This window comes from Scleropages formosus, chromosome 2 (genome assembly GCF_900964775.1).
Source record: "Scleropages formosus chromosome 2, fSclFor1.1, whole genome shotgun sequence".
Classification (NCBI taxonomy): domain Eukaryota; kingdom Metazoa; phylum Chordata; class Actinopteri; order Osteoglossiformes; family Osteoglossidae; genus Scleropages; species Scleropages formosus.
This window is the reverse complement of record NC_041807.1, coordinates 28532671-28551636: the sequence shown is the minus strand read 5'-3', so window position 1 is coordinate 28551636 and position 18966 is coordinate 28532671. Positions and strand designations below refer to the sequence as shown.

Here is an 18966-nt window from a genome sequence, read left to right as displayed (position 1 = left end):
AAATTTGTCTATTGGACAAATGCACATGGTACCCAAGTAACACACACTGCAGCAGACTGTAGTGTGGTGGTGGCCACATGGGTGGTGGGTGAGTGCAGTACGGAAGGGGTTCAAACAAAAATAGACTTTTATTAACCAAAGTGTAAACCAAAACTAGGGACAAGGCCACTTTAACTGGAAAACAAAAACACAGCAGGAAGAAGGGGGTGAAGCAGCAGAATAGTGGTAATAAAAAAACCACTATTCTGTATCACAGAGTCCTCGACCCTCAGCCTCAGACCTGCTGCATTATATAAATCTTAGTTGTCCAGTTACAGGCAGCTGGTCATCAGTATCTCTGTACCCAGAACTCATGCCATGTGTCTGCCTCCCACTAACAGTAAATACACTGATGCTGTGAGGTGGCAGAGTGAAGGTGAATGATCCAGTTCAGGTGCAAATAGCTATTGCTGATACTCAAATACACACACACACACACACACACATTGTCTGAAACCACTTATTCCAAGCAGGGTCACGGCAAACCAGAGCCTAAGCTGGCAATACAGGGCGCAAGGCTGAAGGGGAGGGGACACACCCAGGAGGGGACGCTAGTCCATCGCAATGCACCCCAAGCGGGACTCGAATCCCAGACCCACCAGAGAGCAGGACCCAGTCAAACCCGCTGTACCGCCATGCCACCGTACCCCTCTGAGACCCAAATAGTTGCTAGAAATATCCAACTGTGGAAGGGTTATTCGTCAATTATGCAGAGGTTAAGGGAGCCTGGAAAGCAAAAAATAAACATAAATGTGTGATTTAATGTTTCACAGGATTGTTCTTAAAAGAGCTGCAATATGAGTAAATAAGGTTTCTTTTAAATTATACAAAATGTTCCTCTATTCTCTATAGTTCTTATGTGTGCTTTTTGCCCATTCAGTCAGCTGTTATTTTAATTCCATCTCTGTGAGGAAAGAAAGATGGAGAATTGTAAAATTCCCAAAGGATGGGTTGAAGCCAACTTATTTTTTTGAATGCCATTGATTTTCTTCCTTAATTGATATTCACAATGCTAATCTCCAGTTATAAATCTAGGCCAGTATTGATCAGGGAGAACGTAGTAAACTTTTTCCCCCCCAAAGCACAAAATAAGCGTTATTGCAATGTTAGGAAAACATCATTTAATACCAATATTGTAGTGGTAATTATATTAACGGAATCGAACGGCAGGCATTGTGACGCATAATCAAAGTTATAAGTACGGCTGATGGCATTACGGGCTCCCGGGGGGCAGGCTGACGCTTCGCCTGCTGATGAAGTGGCAGGACGCCCAGGAGGAGCTGCTGTCCCAAGCCAGGAAGCTGGACGTGCGGCTGGGGGAGGGGCAGCCTGGACACCTCCGCCGCAGCATCCTCTCTCCCGGACCGAAGATCGGGCACTCGAAGGAGAGGCTGGGGAGGGCGTCCGCATGGCCTCGTGTTCTTCCATTGCGCAGCGTTTCTGCCACCTACAAACCAGCATGAACAGACGAAAAGGAAAATGGGATGGGATGTCAGCACTCTGCAACACTTACTAGCTTCCAAACAACCTCTCCCTGCTTGCGGCTGAAGAATCCCATTGACGTGTCGCTGGTGCAGCTGTTCCAATACTGAATAAAATGTTATCGTGGGGACAGAGTAATGCTACACGCAAACCTAACCCTAAAGCAAGGTCTACGTAAGCTCCACATTTATACTGCATTTATCATCTTTGTTCTCTGAATTCCACAGGACAATAAAGAAGCTATAAAGAAACATTATATAATGGTTTTGTTAAACTTTTCGGTTGATTGTGGGAACATCTGGCAAGTTCACAAAGGCAGCAGAGCCAGTAACCCAAGAATAGCGTTGTCGTGTGGCTTGTTTGCAGGACGTTATTTCAGTCGGTGATACAGCGCTGTAAAACGGCCACATGACAGCAGGCCGGCCGCGAGGACAAAGGCCTCAGCCTGCTTTGCTGGTTTGCACCCCCCCCCCCCCCCCCCCACGATGGCAGGCCCTGTTTAGTCAGAGGAGCATTTCCAGTGCCACTGGGATGTTAACAGAGCTACAAGAAGTCACAAAAATACAACCTTCTGCTTAACAGCCATGTACACTCACATAAGTCGTTAAATTGTGCAAGCCAGAATTTAAAAATATGCCTCCTGGAGTCGTTAAAGGCTCAACAGACAGGAGCGTGAGCCCAATTTGGGCCCTTCTGTGGCTCCAGGCGAGCTGTAAATATGTACTGGAAGCCATGAAGGTATGAAAAAAAATCCCTTCTCCCACACTAAAAAAAAAAAACCCCAACGCAACAAAGCGAATAACGTACGAGAGCGGTCGGGTCAAGCGATCGGCTACATCGGGGTGATGGACGGCAGGAGAGGAGCTTGATGACGGCGGCTCAAGGAGTCAGGGCGGACAAGGAAGGCTGCAAGAAGCTTCCGAACACGTGTGGGGAAGGGGCACCGCAGCCAACGCGACACCGGTCTGGACAATGGGAAGGGATCGAAGGAAGGGCATGAAAGACCACTGAAATGCTGCAAAGGAAAGGGTTTGCTGCAAGGCCCGGGTGGAACGGGTGCCAAGGGTGCGTCCGTGTGAGCGAGGGGGAGTGCGTGGGAGGGGGCTGCAGCTGTGATGTGGGCTAATGTGACTAATAGAGGAGACAGACATAAACGGACCCAGAGCCGTTAGCTCCTTAATGAGAACCATACCCAGGTCGGGAGAAACAGAAAAACACTGTACATCCTGTCTGTGTTTGAGGTTCGTGCCGAAAGCGCCGCCCGGCCCGGTTTCAGGGCCTCGCTCCTCAGAGGGTCCAGCCCTGCTTTCCCACGTCGCAGGTGCCTCCCCGACAGTCCCCCTTTCACGGTGTCCAGACACTTAGCCTCCCTCTCTCACCCTTCCTATATCACCACCTTCAGCGGGCTGGTCCGCAAATGCCTCTCATTAATGTACGGTATGTGTTAATCCGTTTACCTGTGAATTAAATAATTTTCCTGTTGCGCAAGCAGGAGGACTGTGCTTTTGCCCTTTCTTTCACTCCACTTCTCACCACCATTTATACAGCTGGGGTTTCACTCGGGCCGTTACAGCAGCTTGTTGTGCTTCGTTCGGTGGTTACACAGCTCCGCTGCCTGGAACACGACCCCACGACCCCTGGTGGCCGGCCCCGCGCCCGCAGCCCTCCTACCACGGCAGGGGCTGCCCGCTGGTTTTCCAGGACCGCAGCGCCGCCACAACCCCTGCGTCTCCCTTGCGCTCCCCCACTTTGGGGCGACAGCCTCGTGGGAGGTCGGCCTGCGTTACGGTAATCGCGGGACCGCAGGAGGGAAGAGCCCTGCGGTCGAGAGTCCCGAGATCACACAGGCACATCTGTCGCGGATCACACGAGTCGTGCAAAACATTACCCTGAATAATTCATGTCTGGCTATCAATACTGTTGACAACACAAATATGTGCAAACGCACGTGTGTAATGATGGGGGCAAGAGAGCAGGTGTGAGCAGGACACCGTTTCTCCAGCGGCGACTGACCCCGCGGTGCGGCCCCTGCCCGTTTGAATGAAGGTCTCCTTCTTGTGATGGCTTGTGATTCTCTCAACTTTCATCCCTTCATTGCGGCCGTGTTCTCCGATTCCGTCTCTCGTTCTGCTTTCTGTTCATATCCATATTCCAGTAAAAATGCTGTGCTGCTTTGCAGTTACATTTATTTATTCGATTACAAGGTGCTTTTCCCTAAAAAGCACAAATATTATTAAACCGTATGCTGCTGACACCTTTTATTTTGTGATTTACAAACCTCTGCAAGGATTTAAGACAGCACAGCAAGGTAATACACTGACTCGCACACTAAGGGCTGTTTAGAGACATCCATTCACCCGAAACACATCTTTGGACTTTGGCAGAGCACTCAGAGGAAACCCCTGCAAATACAGGAAGAACATACAAACTCCTGACAGACTGATCTGGACTCAAGCTCACGCCGGAACGCGCAGCCTAGGCGTCGTGAGGCACCAGCGATATCCACCGAGCTGCCATGCAGCCTGAACTGTCAAGGTTACACGATCATCCGTGACGTCGTGTCCGTAGAGTCTGTGGTTCGCTCTGGAGTTTTGAAGAACTCGTCCAGCTATCTATCACCTGTCTATTCTGTTCTCTCACTTCCCTCTCCTTAAACTCTGTCTCCACCCGATTTTGATAGGGAGGTGAAGACAGAACCAACGCTCCTGTGGAGTATGACGGGGAGGTGGGAGGTGGGCTCTCCTTGAGCACCCAGCTCCGGTGCCAGGGAGACAGGCACAGAGAGGGCGCTGAGGGAAACAGCTGCCTGACTGCAGAGTGCCAAGGCTACCCACCGGGGAGCAGTCTGGGGGACGGGGTTTCAGGGGTCTAGGCCAAGGTGGGTTTCGCCTGAGGAAGCTCTGAGGATCCTTCTGCTCCCATCTGCCCATTGCTGCATGCTGTCCTCCAACGCCACTCGTCCGAGAATCAGTCCTTAGTTGTTTCTCATTTGTCCAGCTTCTTCAACCCCGGGCAGTAGGTGGTGTAGCGGCTCGATCCTCCATGCTTGGTATCAAAGGGCACAGGTTCAAATCCTACCTCCTACCACAGTACCCTCAAGGAAGGTATTTACCCTCTCGTATAAGTGAGTAAATAATTGTAAGCTCCTTGGGAGAAAGGTATGAGCTAAATAAACAGATCTAAAAGCAAAAAGATACAAAAATAACTTATATAGAAAGCTTTGAAATGAACCTTCAGGTTCAGAATGACACTTCTGTTTTGCGTTTGCGTCACCATCTTTTAAAAATGCAATTAAATTTACTTCTTACATTATTTATGCTGCACGTTTTGTCGTAGTGTACTGCATACTGCAGTCGTCATCTAAAGATACATCTTGAGGTCATTAAGTAAATGTTTCAGATATCCTGTTTTGAAATAAAACCTTTGTGTTCAGTGTTTGATTATGTAATTGGTCAGATGGAAAGAGGGAGTATGTGACGATGAGACAGAGAAAGGGGGCGGGGCGGGGCAGGGGACACATGGGGCAGGAAAAGAAGTCGGCAGAAAGAACGGCTGAACTCCTTGGCCTCAATCAGACCATTTCTGGGAAAAAAAAAAGAAAAAAAAAAAAAACAGAGAAACAAAAATAAAAACAAAGGGAGCAGGCGGCCGCTACGGCCCTGGATGGGGCCCAGGCCTGTCCGACAGAGCGCACCCTGGCCGACTGAGCGCCGCGGTGCCTGCCACGATCTCTTTTACAGTAAATCTGGCTCACTCCCGTAAGATGCCAGGGGAGGTTGGGGGGGCAAGAGTCACAGTTGGACAAAAATAGCCAGCGCATTTAGTGAGGTCTGGGGTAATGTGGTCCGTGCGTGTGTTTGATGTGGAGGCCAAGTGAGAGCTCCCCCCCCCCAGGATGGTGTGTCACCAATGCTTACTGGCCAGGGGTTGCTGGATGGGGGTGGGGGCTTCGAGCGTGGGAGAGGAGAGGGATCTGAGCCACATGACAAGTGCCCACCGCCCTCCTCTCCCCTGCACCCACCGATTGAAGAACAAAGGTATCGCATGTAACAGATAAATATTCCTTCCCCCTAAATCATCACTTTTTTACTCCCGTGGCCTGAGTAAGAACTCCCACTCTAATCGTCGTGCTGAAACGCAGTGGCAACCGCTTCCTCCCTCTGCACGGAAAAACAAAGCCACCCGAGACCGGGCAGCGTGGAGAAGGGCTTCGTAATGTGCCGGCCCGATGCGCTCCTTGGGACTTTCCAGCTGGGATGCTTTCCAGGCGGAGTCAGCTGCTCTACAGTAGGTTACGTTATGTGTTTGTGTTGGGAGGCGCACGAGGTTAAAGGACCAGTTCGTACACAGGCACCGGTAACCTATCATCAGCAGACCGACGTGACCATGAGCAGAACAACCTTGACAGGCAGCGCTGAGCTGCGGTTAGGGGGGTGGACTCCGGAATCCGGGTTCAAATCGAGGATGGGGCAAAGCGTGATGTGTGGAGCAATGTACTTCGAATCGGTCATTTCGAGAAAGAAAAAAAAAATCAATATACAAATGTGCTGCTCTAGTTCTATGTCACTCTGGATAAGAGACTGCTCATGCAAACAAATAATGTAATGATGACTGTGTGAAAAAGCACGGTCAACTCACGCTTATTATGTGTTTAGGTTGTTAGGTTGCTATGTTTTCTGTTTTCTAATCTATCCTCAGGAAGAGAACAGATTAATGGGTCTGCAAATAGCTGCTGAAGCCCAAACAAGGAGCCACAAACCAGGCTCTTCCCGCTCAGGGGAGCTGATTCCACGCAGCCCAGGGAAGGGGAGTAACCACAGGAGCCCTGGGAGCCCTCCTTCACACTGACCTCACTGTGAGACGCGCAACATCGTTTGGGACCGTGAATCCCCCAACCATCTTTATCTGCTGTCCACTCTGAATGTCATTGCCAGGTGACGGTAACCATCCTGCCAGGCGACCGTACCTTAACTTGCCGACCGTTGACATTCTGTTGACAGACTGACACTTTGCTTACAGCAGATTGCCATTTCTACACGCAGTTTCACAAGAGCAGTTCCGGTCAAGCACAGTGCTCAGATCTGCAAGAGCAGGTTCCAGGAAGGAACTGGACAACTGAGCTGCCAAAATTCAGGTTGAAATTCCGGGTCCGATGACAAACTCTTCCACCCACGCTAGAAAGAATATTTACTGACCTAAACTATTTTTTCTACAGGGCAATGAGTGGCGTAGTGGTAACAGACATCACCTTCTACGCAAAGGACTTTGGTTCAAATCCTCCATTGCAACACACTTTCTGAAGGTTGTTACCATGAAGTGATCCAGTAGGAACTACCCACTTGTATCAATGGGTAAATAATTCAGCATACTGCTCTAACGCTGTAAGTCGTCTTGGACAAAGGCTTCAGCCAAGTTAAGGTTTGCACCAATAATTAGCAGGTGGTATAGTGGTTAGAACTGCAGTCTCTGGAACCAGGTTTGAATCCCACCTCTTGCTGAAGTACTCTTGAGCAAGGTACTTACCCTAAATTGCTCCACTGGAATTACCCAGATGTATATCCATCCAGTCATTCTCAGCAACCCTTTGTCCCGGTCAGGATCGCCGGGGTCCAGAGCCAATCCTGGAATGAGTGGACACGAGTTAGAGGGAGATACACCCTGCATAAGACACCAGTTTATCACAGAGTAGCCACACACACACACACACACACACACTCACAGACCACAGAAAATGTAGTGTGACCAATACCCAGCTACATAAACAGGCAAATAATTATAAGAAGCTTAACACTGTAAATGCTTCAGGTAAATGAATGAATATAAATAACTGTATACAAAGTAAATTACAATTATGAACTTTAACACTTTAATTCCATGCAAGATGGGACAGTCTCTCTATGTTAGTGACCACTTTTCCGTCATATAACCATTAAACCTACAGTTATTAATCTTACCCTAATCTAAACTACTCAAGCAGTGCAGAATAAATGAAACCCATTCTAAAAAGCAGCAGAATTTATTTATATATTTTTATGTTATATATATATATATTTATATTTATATATGAAGAAAAGAAGTTCATAACTTTTTACCCTGAGGGAGAGGAAAAGATACAGTGACTGTCAGGCACACAGAAAAACAAAAAGAAAAAGAGGGGGGGGAAGCAGCTGGATTGTAATTAGAATAAGATGGGGAAAGATTGAGGGCACCCCCTTTAATATAGGAAGTCTTCCCCCTTCTTCAGCTGGGAGATGTCAGGTTTGCTTCGTTTTCTAATAAATCCTTGGCCTGGAGTTATTTGTGTGCGCAGGCCGGACAGCGGGAATGCGGTTTGGGGGTTATCACTGGAAGCCGCTGCTGCGGCGCATCCTTAATCTCACCTCATAAGCATCCCACGGAGGAGGGACTGTGCAGACGGTGGCGGCGAGCGCAGAGAGCGCGGAGAGCTTGGCGACCGGCGAGATCGAGCTCTTCCCCTGACTTCGTAATACCTCCAGCCACACCCGGCACACACGCATACACGCGCACCACGTCACTCGTACCAACAGTTGCGTGGCGGGCGGCTAACGCCCCGCGCAGACCGTATACCGACAGCGCCACGCTCCTCAAACTGTCGCGCCGAACACGGATGAGCGGACATCTGTTTGTCCGGGGCAACAAAACGGCAGCTAAAGGCTTGACCGTGCAACCTGAAGGTTGCCGGCTCAAGCCCCGGGAGACTTTCCAGCGTAAAGTTAAAAAAAAGTGCTTAGCCTGAAAAACTGATAAATGTAGATAATTAGGCCTGGATGGCATAACAAAGGATTTAGATGTAGCGCATGTGTATCGGTGTGTCTCCCATTGAACGGTTTCCTGCTTCCTGAATTATTAACACGCTGCCCCGTGCGCAGCGAAAAGCTCGGCCGCGGCGGCGAACGGCTACGGCGCGCAGGCCCGCAGCTCAGCGCGTGCCGCATCGCGATCGCACGGACACGGTATTTGCTTACACTCTCCTTTGTATTTATTGCAAAGGCACGTGCCAAGTAATCTGCAAATGAGCCTTTGGAAACAATTCAAGAAGCAAGCGTGCACATCAAGGAGCGCAAAGGCGGCAGCGTGTTCATATTCAATTAAAGGATTTCCTACTTAGATTTACGGCAAAGTCCTTTGTCCCGGAAAACAGCAATTACAATGTTATTAATGAATGTTTCCCCGTTCGGCGTTTTGTTATTTTACACTTTCATTCCTTTTGCAGCATAATTTATAATCCACAGACACGCAGCAGGAATGAGGGGACATTAACTTCATTAGAAACAATAGGCTCTGGAATAATCGTTATTATAGCAGTGTTAAAGGAAAGCACCCAGGCTTTCGGAGAGCTCCAGCCTGGCAGAGAAGAGAGCGGCCGATGGGATTCTTTTAAACGTAAACACCGAGCAGCTGCCGAGCCGATCGGGCAGGCCGGCTTCACCAGGCCGGAGCCGCAACAAACCAAATAGAGAGCCTGTGATCTCAGCAAATTAAACAACGCATCGGGGAGGCAGGCCTGCGTCTGGTGGATTTTTACTCCGGTACAGGGCAGCATATGCGACACGCCACTCCCCTCTCAGCTTTTAAAACGCAAACAGCCACGTGTGATGGTTGCAGAAGGCAAGACACGCTTGGCCAGTTGGCCGGAGAGCAGATGGACGCAGAAATAAAATTAGACGGGCAACTTCGCTGCTTCAAGTCCCTGGAGGGTCCCTTCTGTTGTACCCTTGAGCTGGGTACTTAACCTCAATTGCTCCAATAAAATACGCAGTTTCAAAAATCTGCACGACAGCAATAAAAATGATCAGCATAAGTAGTTTGAAAATTCGTTTTTTGGTGTACAGAAGATACATATGTTCCAGTTTATATTATCTACTTCTTATGACCTGGCCAATCTCCATGCTAATTTTAACAAAATTTTAATTTGACTTCTCTTTTGCCTGCGAAATAACAGTGCAGTATTATGTAGTATCTGAGTAATAGTAGTTCAGCATTAGATACAGATCATCTAAAATTTAAGATGCCAAGCTAATTTCAGTTTCGGTGTATAATCTGCTGGTGTTGCAGACATGTTACCGGTAAACTCTGATATTTCTGGATTTGTGTGTGATCTGTGTGTATTTGTCTGAACTGAGTAAAAAAATATACATGTTATGTATTCACACTGACCCATGTGCATAAGTGTGAGTGTGTGTCTGGGACTCTGTCTCTGGTTGGGTTTGTCACTGAGAACTGGCCCATGTGGACCCCAGTATGGGTGACTCACCTGTGAGCAATGTGAGCGAGTGGACAGCGGGGCACCAGGACCCCCTGATGCTGACTCAGGACCTGGTCTTCATTTCCCCAGCAGCCTACACACTGATGTGGTCAGCGGTACCAACGCCGGGCCATCTGGAGGTTGGATCAGCACCGGGAACAGACCCCGGGCGGGGGGGGGGGACTACGTAGGACATAGGAAAGCTGGCGCTCTCACGTTCACCTGTGCGTATCAGATTACACGGTCGTAGACAGAATGGCAGGACGCACCAAGAAGTGACTATTGCTGGTGGATGTGAGCAGGACTGTAGCTGAGAGTAAGGTGCAGAGTGTGAAGGGAAGGGAGCAGGTGTTTGCCACCGTGTGGTGATGAAGATGTGAAACATACTGAGGCCATAAGGAACCCATTAGAACGTATGACCATTTTATTTTAAAGACATGCTGACACTCATTTTTATTAAGGAAACACACAACCTCAGATTGTGGTTGTAATACAAATATTTCCCCCTTCTGAACTCTTTGAGCTTACAAACCAGGGACAAATACAGGAGAGGAAAACCATATGTCATTGCTTTGCACTAATGTCTTCTAGTAATGTGAACGCAGTTGTCATTTTACAGAAACTCGCCCGACATGTTACGTTCCAGGAATTTGACCCTCATCCTGAACTTCTTCCCATGACCACACCAGAAGCTGTACTTGCCCCCGGTCCCATTAAAACTGACAGCATGCCGCTGGTTTTAGAAAGGAACTTTGACAGCTGACCGGAGTACGAGGGATGCAGTACTAAGTGTCAATCAATTACGAACAAAAACCAACAAGAAGCGATTTTTTTTTTTTTCTGTTAAATAAAGCACAAATAAAACACAAGGTGACTTTGGCCATTCAAATTCAGTACGCTTAACAGATTCACGTAATAGCTCCAAATGGTTAGGGCGATGCCGGTTATAGCTGTATATCACTGCATGTGGCTCCAGATGGACGTCGTAGAATCCTAAACTTCGGTTTACAGTTTTCCCATTAGCACATGCACAGAACTTTAGCTCAGCACCCTCCCTCTCCCTCCATTTACTTTTGTTCACATCAGCCTTGTGTTCAGGTTACAAAAAAAATCTCTGTGTGTTTCTAATTAAACTAAAACAGCAAGCCAAACACCGTCTACCCCCAGTTTCTAAGAACTCCATAAGCTTCAGCGCCTGCACAATCCCTAGTCTATTTGGCACACCCTAGTCTGACCTTGCAAAGACCCCTCTATGACCCCAACCCCACACCCTGGTCTTTCCGCACCCACGTCAACCACAGACCAAACTACTTTCTTCAAGCTACATTCCTAATGCACAGTTTTTCCCTGCTTTTCAGAGTACTCCATTGTCTCAGTCCAGCCCCAGCTATCTTCTTTGTTCTATAACTCCGACCCCAAGTTCATATTTGCTTGAATCCAGACAGTCACACAAAATGCAAAGGTGCATCAAATACTAGAAGTCTCGGCTCATCAGGATACCGGTCACCGCTGTCTCATGACTGACATAGACAAAAACACCAATCACCGCAACAGCCTGGGCTCTGCGTGACACTGACATGGACCACCAACAAATGTTCAGCAGCAAAGGGCATAGACCTAGTTCACTGCTTTGGCCATTTTTTTGTGTGAACACAAAAAGTATTTTCTCCAGTCTTAGCCTACCAGTTCAATGGTACACATCTCCGTCTCAGTCTCAGACCGACACGTGCATATAGATCAGCATGAAGAAACAGATACATAAAGACAGGCATCATCCTCCATGGCAACGGAGACGTGTTACTCCTAAGGTAAAAGTTCCGCGCAAACTCTTTTGATCTTCAGATTACATGTGTCATTTAACACTGCCAGCTATAATAGTTTACCCACAACATCATGCTGCACAACATCAATTCGTGTCAAGGTTTGAACCTAATAAAAGTGGACCTACTTTCCACCTTTTTACCAGGCTTCGAGGAGGTATTAATAAGTAAAAGCCGCATCATCGTTCACAATGAGCCCACCCATGCTTCCATCTACACCGCAATGCCCAAGGTGACTGGCAATCAGAAAACTCCATGTTCCAACAAGGAGGATCATGGGAGATGAGCAAGGCTGAGGATCCCATTTGATGCCTTTGACAAGCACTCATAGTTCTGTTTTCAAACGTCTACTTTCGGGCTTTTCCACTGCAGGCCTATAAGTCCTGTAATCCGATCATATCTTGGGAATGTTCTAGAAAAGAGCGTTCTTTTTACAGTATGAAAATCTTCTAATATTATTTCATTAAACATCCCTTCCTTCCCACCCATACCAGAGAGGCGCACACAACTGCACTCTCTCTGCACAGTTTGAAACACTTTTCTTTTCCCTTTTTGCCTCCATGATATGATATATCCCAAAGACATTGCTGCTTTTCAGACAGCTCCATGGAAGAGAGGGAAAAAAGAGCAAACGCAAAGACCTTCAAACATGAAAAAGAGCGGAGGTGGTTGAGGAACATCTCGACAGGACACATGAAACAGTCTATGTGTAAATGAGGCAGCCCAGGCTCTTCTCCTCCACAACAACAAAATACTGCCTTCTCATAGGAAGAAAGGAGCGCTGGCAGGCCGGCGGCAGGTGTAGGGCGATGCGAGAGGAGGGAGAGGGAGTCAGAGAGGTGGAAGCACACAGTGAAGGAGAGACGTACTTGGAAGCCCTTTGATGTCAGCCGGTGGTGTCTTCATTCTAGCCGGCTGTTGAGAAACCTGTCAATTACTTATGCTATTCTTTACATACCCTTGCTGTTTCAAGGCCGCAGAAGCCCGGCTGAAATGTACTTGACTATCATGCCTTCTCTCTGACTCTTTCGCCGTCCTCCTGATGTCCGCGAAGGCCCCACAGAACTATGTGACCGCTGGTAGTCTCTACGTACGGTCCATGCCATTGAGTCAGTACTGATGTAAGTCTGTCTCCCAGCTCTAAAGAAGTAATGGTGGTCTCTGTTTGTGGCCTATAAGAGCAAGTCAGCTATGGTTGCCCACGTTTTGAATATCGTGGGGGGACCGTGTCTCCGTAAGAACTACCTGGGTGTGGTATTTTACTTCTGCGTGCCCTGGAAACAAACTAGCAGTGGACACCATTACTTTAGCAGGCAAGTGGTAGCAGTATACTGTACCTAAATGACGTAACATTTATTCCTTGGATATGGTAGAGCTTAGCCTTACCATTACTGCAAAACACGTTCATCACCATCATTATGATCAGGTTTTTATCCACCCGTGCTGATTATGACTGTGCACTTTTGCACAAGGTGCTGAGACACAGCAAGTGTGATTCGAAAGCGATACGATTGCATGTTAAAGGGGTATTGGGGAAGAGCGCAGGCAGTGAACGCCAGCTCGTTGTGCGGTACATGCCCTACACAGAGGAGATTTCCCCCTCCACTCCCACTACCACCTAATTCCTTTCTGTTGTCCTCCTACACAACCCAGTCCTTTCATGTGCAAAGCAGATGTAGTCAATTGACATGCTAATGAGACACGGGCTGGTTATGAACAGACCTGTAACCAGAGCGCCCCCACCCCGCCCACCCACCCACCCCCGACACCGCCTCGCGGTACACTCCCCCAGCTCACGCTCTTTAAGTGGAAACGATTGGAATTGAGTTCAGGCTGCTCCCCAGGGATCTGTCTAACCTGGCTGCTGGCTGCTGGCTGCTCACACACAGACACGCCACTGTCTGCACACACTCCGTAAATTAAAGAGGCAGAGAGAGTGCGTGCGTTTCTGTGTGTCTGTGTGCGCATATGAGTTATGTGTTTGCCTGTGTTTGTGATTGCGCATTAATAAGAACAAGCCAAAACTGTACACAAGGTAGTGTTTATGAGTGAATGTGTTTGTGTGTCACCGTATGCAAATGCATGAGGCTCCCTACGCACCATCCTTCCGCTTATTACCAGGTCTGAAGGTATAAGGAACACGGAATACAGCATTATCCTACTGAGCTAAATATTAGAATACTTTTCTGAAACTGTAATTTCTTAGCTCTTCTTTAGGCCAGTACATCTTCCAGTCTATATGTCTCTCAAGTGATTGTACGGACCAGTCTGTAACATTGTCCCCACGACAGGAGAGAGTCCGTTCCTTCCATCCACCGCAGGGTCCAATAAATACACCTGTCACCCACTACAGGGCCCTTCCAGCACCATATAGATCAGTCTGTGCCCCGCCAGTCATCGTCAGGGTCGGACTAACCTCCTGTCACTCGCCGCGGAGTAAACAGCCCTTTAATTCCTGTGAAAATTCAGGAGCAACAACTGAGAAATTGAAGTTATGTTAAATGAAAAGAACTTACAGCAAACGCAATGCAGGGTCAGTTAAGTCAGGCTGAGTTAGGGTCACACTGCTGAGAATGTGAGAGGCTGCTGGACCGCAGGAACACTTTGCTGCATTCAGCGTGTCCTTCATTAAAAATCATCATCTTTCGTGACTGTGTCCAACTTTTTAAAGTGCTCTGTCAATGACAAAAGATTTTTTTTTTTTTTTTTTAACATTTATCTTTTATTTTTAATTACCTCTCCATATCTCCAGTGAGAATCGTGATTATTTTTGTAACTCTTATTTTCCATGAAGAAGAAGATGAAGATGAAGACAAAAGGGAAACGGTAGGAAATAATACCAGCACACCTCTGCTAATCTGCCAAGTACCTCCAAGATATCTTTCCATCCCAATGTGGCGGTAATTACATTCATTTTAATAATAGAGCTAGGAGAGCTGTAAGGTTCAGTGCTCTGAGCGAGGATAATTAAATGTGCTCTGCTCTTATCTCCGCTGTATCTCCCTGTCTCCCTCTACGTCTCTTGGCGCTTATCGCTGCCCCATACATCCCACCTGACAGTGTGCTTCCATATGGGCTGCGGGGTGCCGCTCGCTCCTGTCTCCCGCTGGGTACCAGTCACGGCTGAGGCTGGGGCTTCACCTCGGGAGCATCATGAGAGACTAGACCAGATGAGAGCAAATGAACCAAGGTCAAAGTGCAAAGGAAAACAGACAATGCTATTTGTGTTCACCCAACACTGTGATTGTTGGGTCGTGTGACCTACACTGTGCTAAACCGTCAGAGTCTCGACATATGTACATATGCAAAAAGGTGAATTCAGGGATATGTGCAACTTCCCTGCTCTGTATCTGATGTCTTCAGGGTGGCCTTTGGAAGGCCATCAAACATCCTCTGTGCGCACGCATACGAATATGTGCGTATGCATTTTGAGACTTGGCCTGAGCATGGCGGTTTTTCGTGTGTGTGACTGTGTGCCTCCAGGAGACAAAGCTATAACTCCATCACATCCACAGCTATCGACTCCCACAAACAGGATCGATAGAGGAATGATGGGCCTCCTATGTCTTCCCCATCCGTCCACTGGACCATTGAGCGCATGTTAATATTATGAATTATTGAGAGAACAGTTACTATTGATTGTGTGGGGGATTATTGGCAAGGTGAATTGCAGGAGGGTATGTGAGGTTCTTGAGGGGGGGAACCATAATGAGGGCCAGGTCATAATCCTCAAGCACAGTTAAAGTATCAACTAGGACATCTAACCTTTAAATGGCTAAGGTCAGAGGTTGCATGAAGGTCAAGCCTGGAAACACATCTGTTTTTTCCTATCTGCAGTAGGGATGCCTCAGCTTGTGCCCATGTGTTTGTTTTACGTTTCCATTTATTTGTAAGGAAAATGAACTCTTGGCATAAAAGTGTGTGTGCCATTTCTGTATTTTTACGCTCTTGGAATGACCACAGAGACCTAGGCAAGCCACAATTGCACGCAAACACCTGATACAGTTCAAATAGTCGCTGTTTTGTTTGAAGGCCACAGGAGAGCTAAAACAGACCTATCCCATTTGTATTGCTTGGACGGCCCCACTTTCTCACGGCAGAATCGAGAGGGGAAAAGGAAAGCCTTTTCCCAGCAACTTCATTTTTTTTCAGCTAGGGAAATGTTGCAAGCTGGAGAAGGTGTGTCCTTGAAGACTGAAAAATAAAATTCTCAGCAAGTCTGAGAATTCTCGTTGTTTTTATTTGGTCCCTGTTCTGCAGCAAGTGTATCCATGAAACATGAGCCTGTTTTATTTCTCGCCGAGGCAAACCGTTAGTTACAAAAGGAGACTTGGCTGGAACGATCACTGCTGATTTCCTCTTTGGAAGAAATGTTGTCGTCCTTAAAAACAAAAGTGCTCCCTATTCAAGCCCAGGCGAAGCGCTCACATATTGATCCCTTCTTTTAAGTGTTCTCATAAATCCCACCTCCTGCCACCACGCAGGCCTGTCCACCAGATTCTGTCAAGGTGTCTTTCCACTGAGGTCCTCCAGGAACAGGTGTTCATGCGCTGCCACTAAAAAACATTCATTGCGTGAAACAAGTTGGAAAAACGTCTGGCCACTTTATGGTACAGCTTCACAAAATATGAAACACCTGTAGGGCAAAAATTTAATGACTGATGTGCCCATACCTTTCCAAGTGGCAGATAGTGAAAAAGCTAAGGGTTTCCAGCAACTGTTTTATAGGTGTAAATGGTTATTCCAGTCTTACCTGGGGCAGCAGGGAGTGCAGCAGTTAACAACATGGACTTTTAAATGTGTATGAAGACTGCCTGTTCAAACCCTTCTTCTTGCCACTGCTATAGTACCATTTAGCAGGTACTTACTGTAAACTGTCCCAGGAACAACACCTAATAGTACAAATGGACCAAACACTGTGAATCACCATGGATAAAAGTGTCTGCGAAGTGAAAAATTCATAATAATAACCTTCACAAGGTTTCAGAGATCCGGTGGCTTGAGCAGCACCTGCTATGATTAGCCAGTCAAAATAAAGACATTTATTTAACATAGCAGCAAACCTCTTTGATGGGTGGAGGGTTAGGCTGACATGCTTCCAGAACATGCTCTCGTGCAGAGAGCCTAACAGAAGAACATAACTTAAAGACTTCAAGACTGTCTGACTGGGTTCTTTGCATCTACACTATATACGACCATGTGCTGTATATGAATATACATATGCATGACTGGATCAAAGTAATGCTGATGGGACTTTTTTCAGATAAGTCAATAAATAAATAAATCAACATTCAGTTGTGGTAATGGTTTTTTAAATTACATATAGAGCTCTAAGCATAGCTGCGATCACAGCAGCAGTCATTAGTTGGTTCCGATCTCCACCACGATGAAAAGTCTGTGAGGGAAGTGAAGGCACCGCTTTAACCCACCTGTTCCAGGAAAAGGCTTAGGGCTGCGCCACAGCTCTTTAATATTTCAGGAGGATGTTCCTCTCCAAAGTCCTTACCATGGGGGGAAGGATCATGGAGCTGCCGTGAGATGGATCTCGGCAGCGAAGAAAAGCAGAGCATGTGAGGGTTGTAATTTCTGTCCTCTCAACCGGTAGCTAAATTACAATGGAAGCAGCAACAAACAAGGACTTAAGAGAGTGAGCATATAGCTAAAAGACAAGGGGAGAAAGAGGGGTAAACAACTGATGTAGAACTGTTCCGTGGCTCACTTTAATTGATTTTACAATATTAGAGGCAGCCCTCCATTGAAAAAATGTAGCAGGGCCAATAAAATGTAACTAAGCACTGAATAATACAAAATTAGTCGCGTAAGATGTTCATAAATCCCACCAAAGAAAAGGGTTCAACAGAGGGCCCTTAAATAGAAGTTATACGTAAAACAGCATATATCAAGTGACAGCTATTAAGCGTGCCCTTTTTGTGTTGCCGAATGGGAGCGGTTGACTTCTGTCCTAGTGATAGGCTGCCTGTATCGGTCAGGCCCCGATCCTGCCAGTCTCCCACTTATTCTCACACACTCGTAAATGTCGGGCATAAATCTCCCCTCAAGTGCTCTCCATTGCACCTCCTCTGACACTTCCAACCTCCTTATCGCCGAGATGGAGGACTCCACCCACAGCAGCCTCCGTTCAGCCCCCACCCCCCATGAGTTCAGGACCGAACACAAAGCTCTCGTTGAAGTCCGCGCGCAAGGAGGTTCAGAGGTCAAGTGAACTAATCCCGTTGGGCCGAGAGGAGGGCTCGTTTCACAGGAGAAAACAAACACTCGGATTTTAAACATATCCAGATCAAAATGTATGTTGTTTAAATGCATGCTTAGCAGCTCAAGACAGCCTCAAGACAGTGCGGTGGATTCTTCCGCAATCATCCCTGCCCAAATATTGTCTGTCTCACTGATTGCTCGTACCACACGCCAAACCTTTCACCGCCTGTGGTCAGCAAAATATGACTACTGGCTCCTTTTTTTCCCCAATTCCTGAGATGAGCCACTACACACGGCTTCCCCGCGGGATATATAAACCACCCTTCACCCTTTCAGGACCTCAACTCCACGGCTCCAAACTCCCACAAGGACCTGGAGCGGAGGATTGAAATATAGACCTGCATAATGGACCACTAAATTAACTCCTTGTAACCTAGTTAAAAATCGCCATAATTAGCATATAATAGGAATGGGTAGGACGGGTGCGGAAAGGGCCAAGACTGCCTCCAGGGCAGGGCCGTAGATCAGCTGTCTGCCTTCTAATAGCACTGCAAAGTTCACCCTTATAAACATGTCAGCCTGCGTGTAATTAAGCGAGTGGTCATTAGATAATGGATACGGTACCTGTGGGCTGCCCATCACTCCCCACTCTGACGGATGCTGTTCCAATAATTGTGGGCCAGCTTCCTCGTCCAAGTGCCTTTTACTTATTTAAACTGTTTGCTTTAAGAGGCAGTGAAGCCAATTAAGAGCTGCATAATTCAAGGGGGGGGCAGGGGCAGGGGCAGGGGCGGTTGGGGAGAGGAAGGCAGGGAGGCTGCACAACCCCAGCCCCCACCACTCTCTGCCCTGCTTTTAATATTTTGATGGTGATTTGGCTGTGAAATCACCCCTGATTTGCTTGTTGCAGCGCTAATGCACTGGAGAGACCTGCTGGACTTGCACAAACATGACCATATGCAAACAAACCATTAAAAATAACGGTATTACTCGCAGTGATTGTCACCCGAATGTGTACCGCGGAAGGGTTCCGTTCACAACACCTACCCATACAGCGTAGGGAGAATTCAAGCTCTTAATTATGCAGCGACCCCTAAATACACCCACAGCTGCTTTGCTGAGTCTTGTAATCTGAAAGTTGTGGGT

At 47.4% G+C, this 18966-nt stretch overlaps 1 long non-coding RNA gene across 1 annotated transcript; it reads right to left on the bottom strand.

Annotated features, from left to right (window-relative positions):
- Positions 1 to 1209: 1209 nt before the first annotated feature.
- Positions 1210 to 8289, bottom strand: LOC108936960 (uncharacterized). Its single transcript, XR_001966315.1, has 3 exons — positions 7902 to 8289; positions 7045 to 7142; positions 1210 to 1486 (listed from the first exon to the last, which is right to left on the bottom strand). It is a non-coding gene; the product is annotated as an uncharacterized LOC108936960 (long non-coding RNA).
- Positions 8290 to 18966: the final 10677 nt, after the last annotated feature.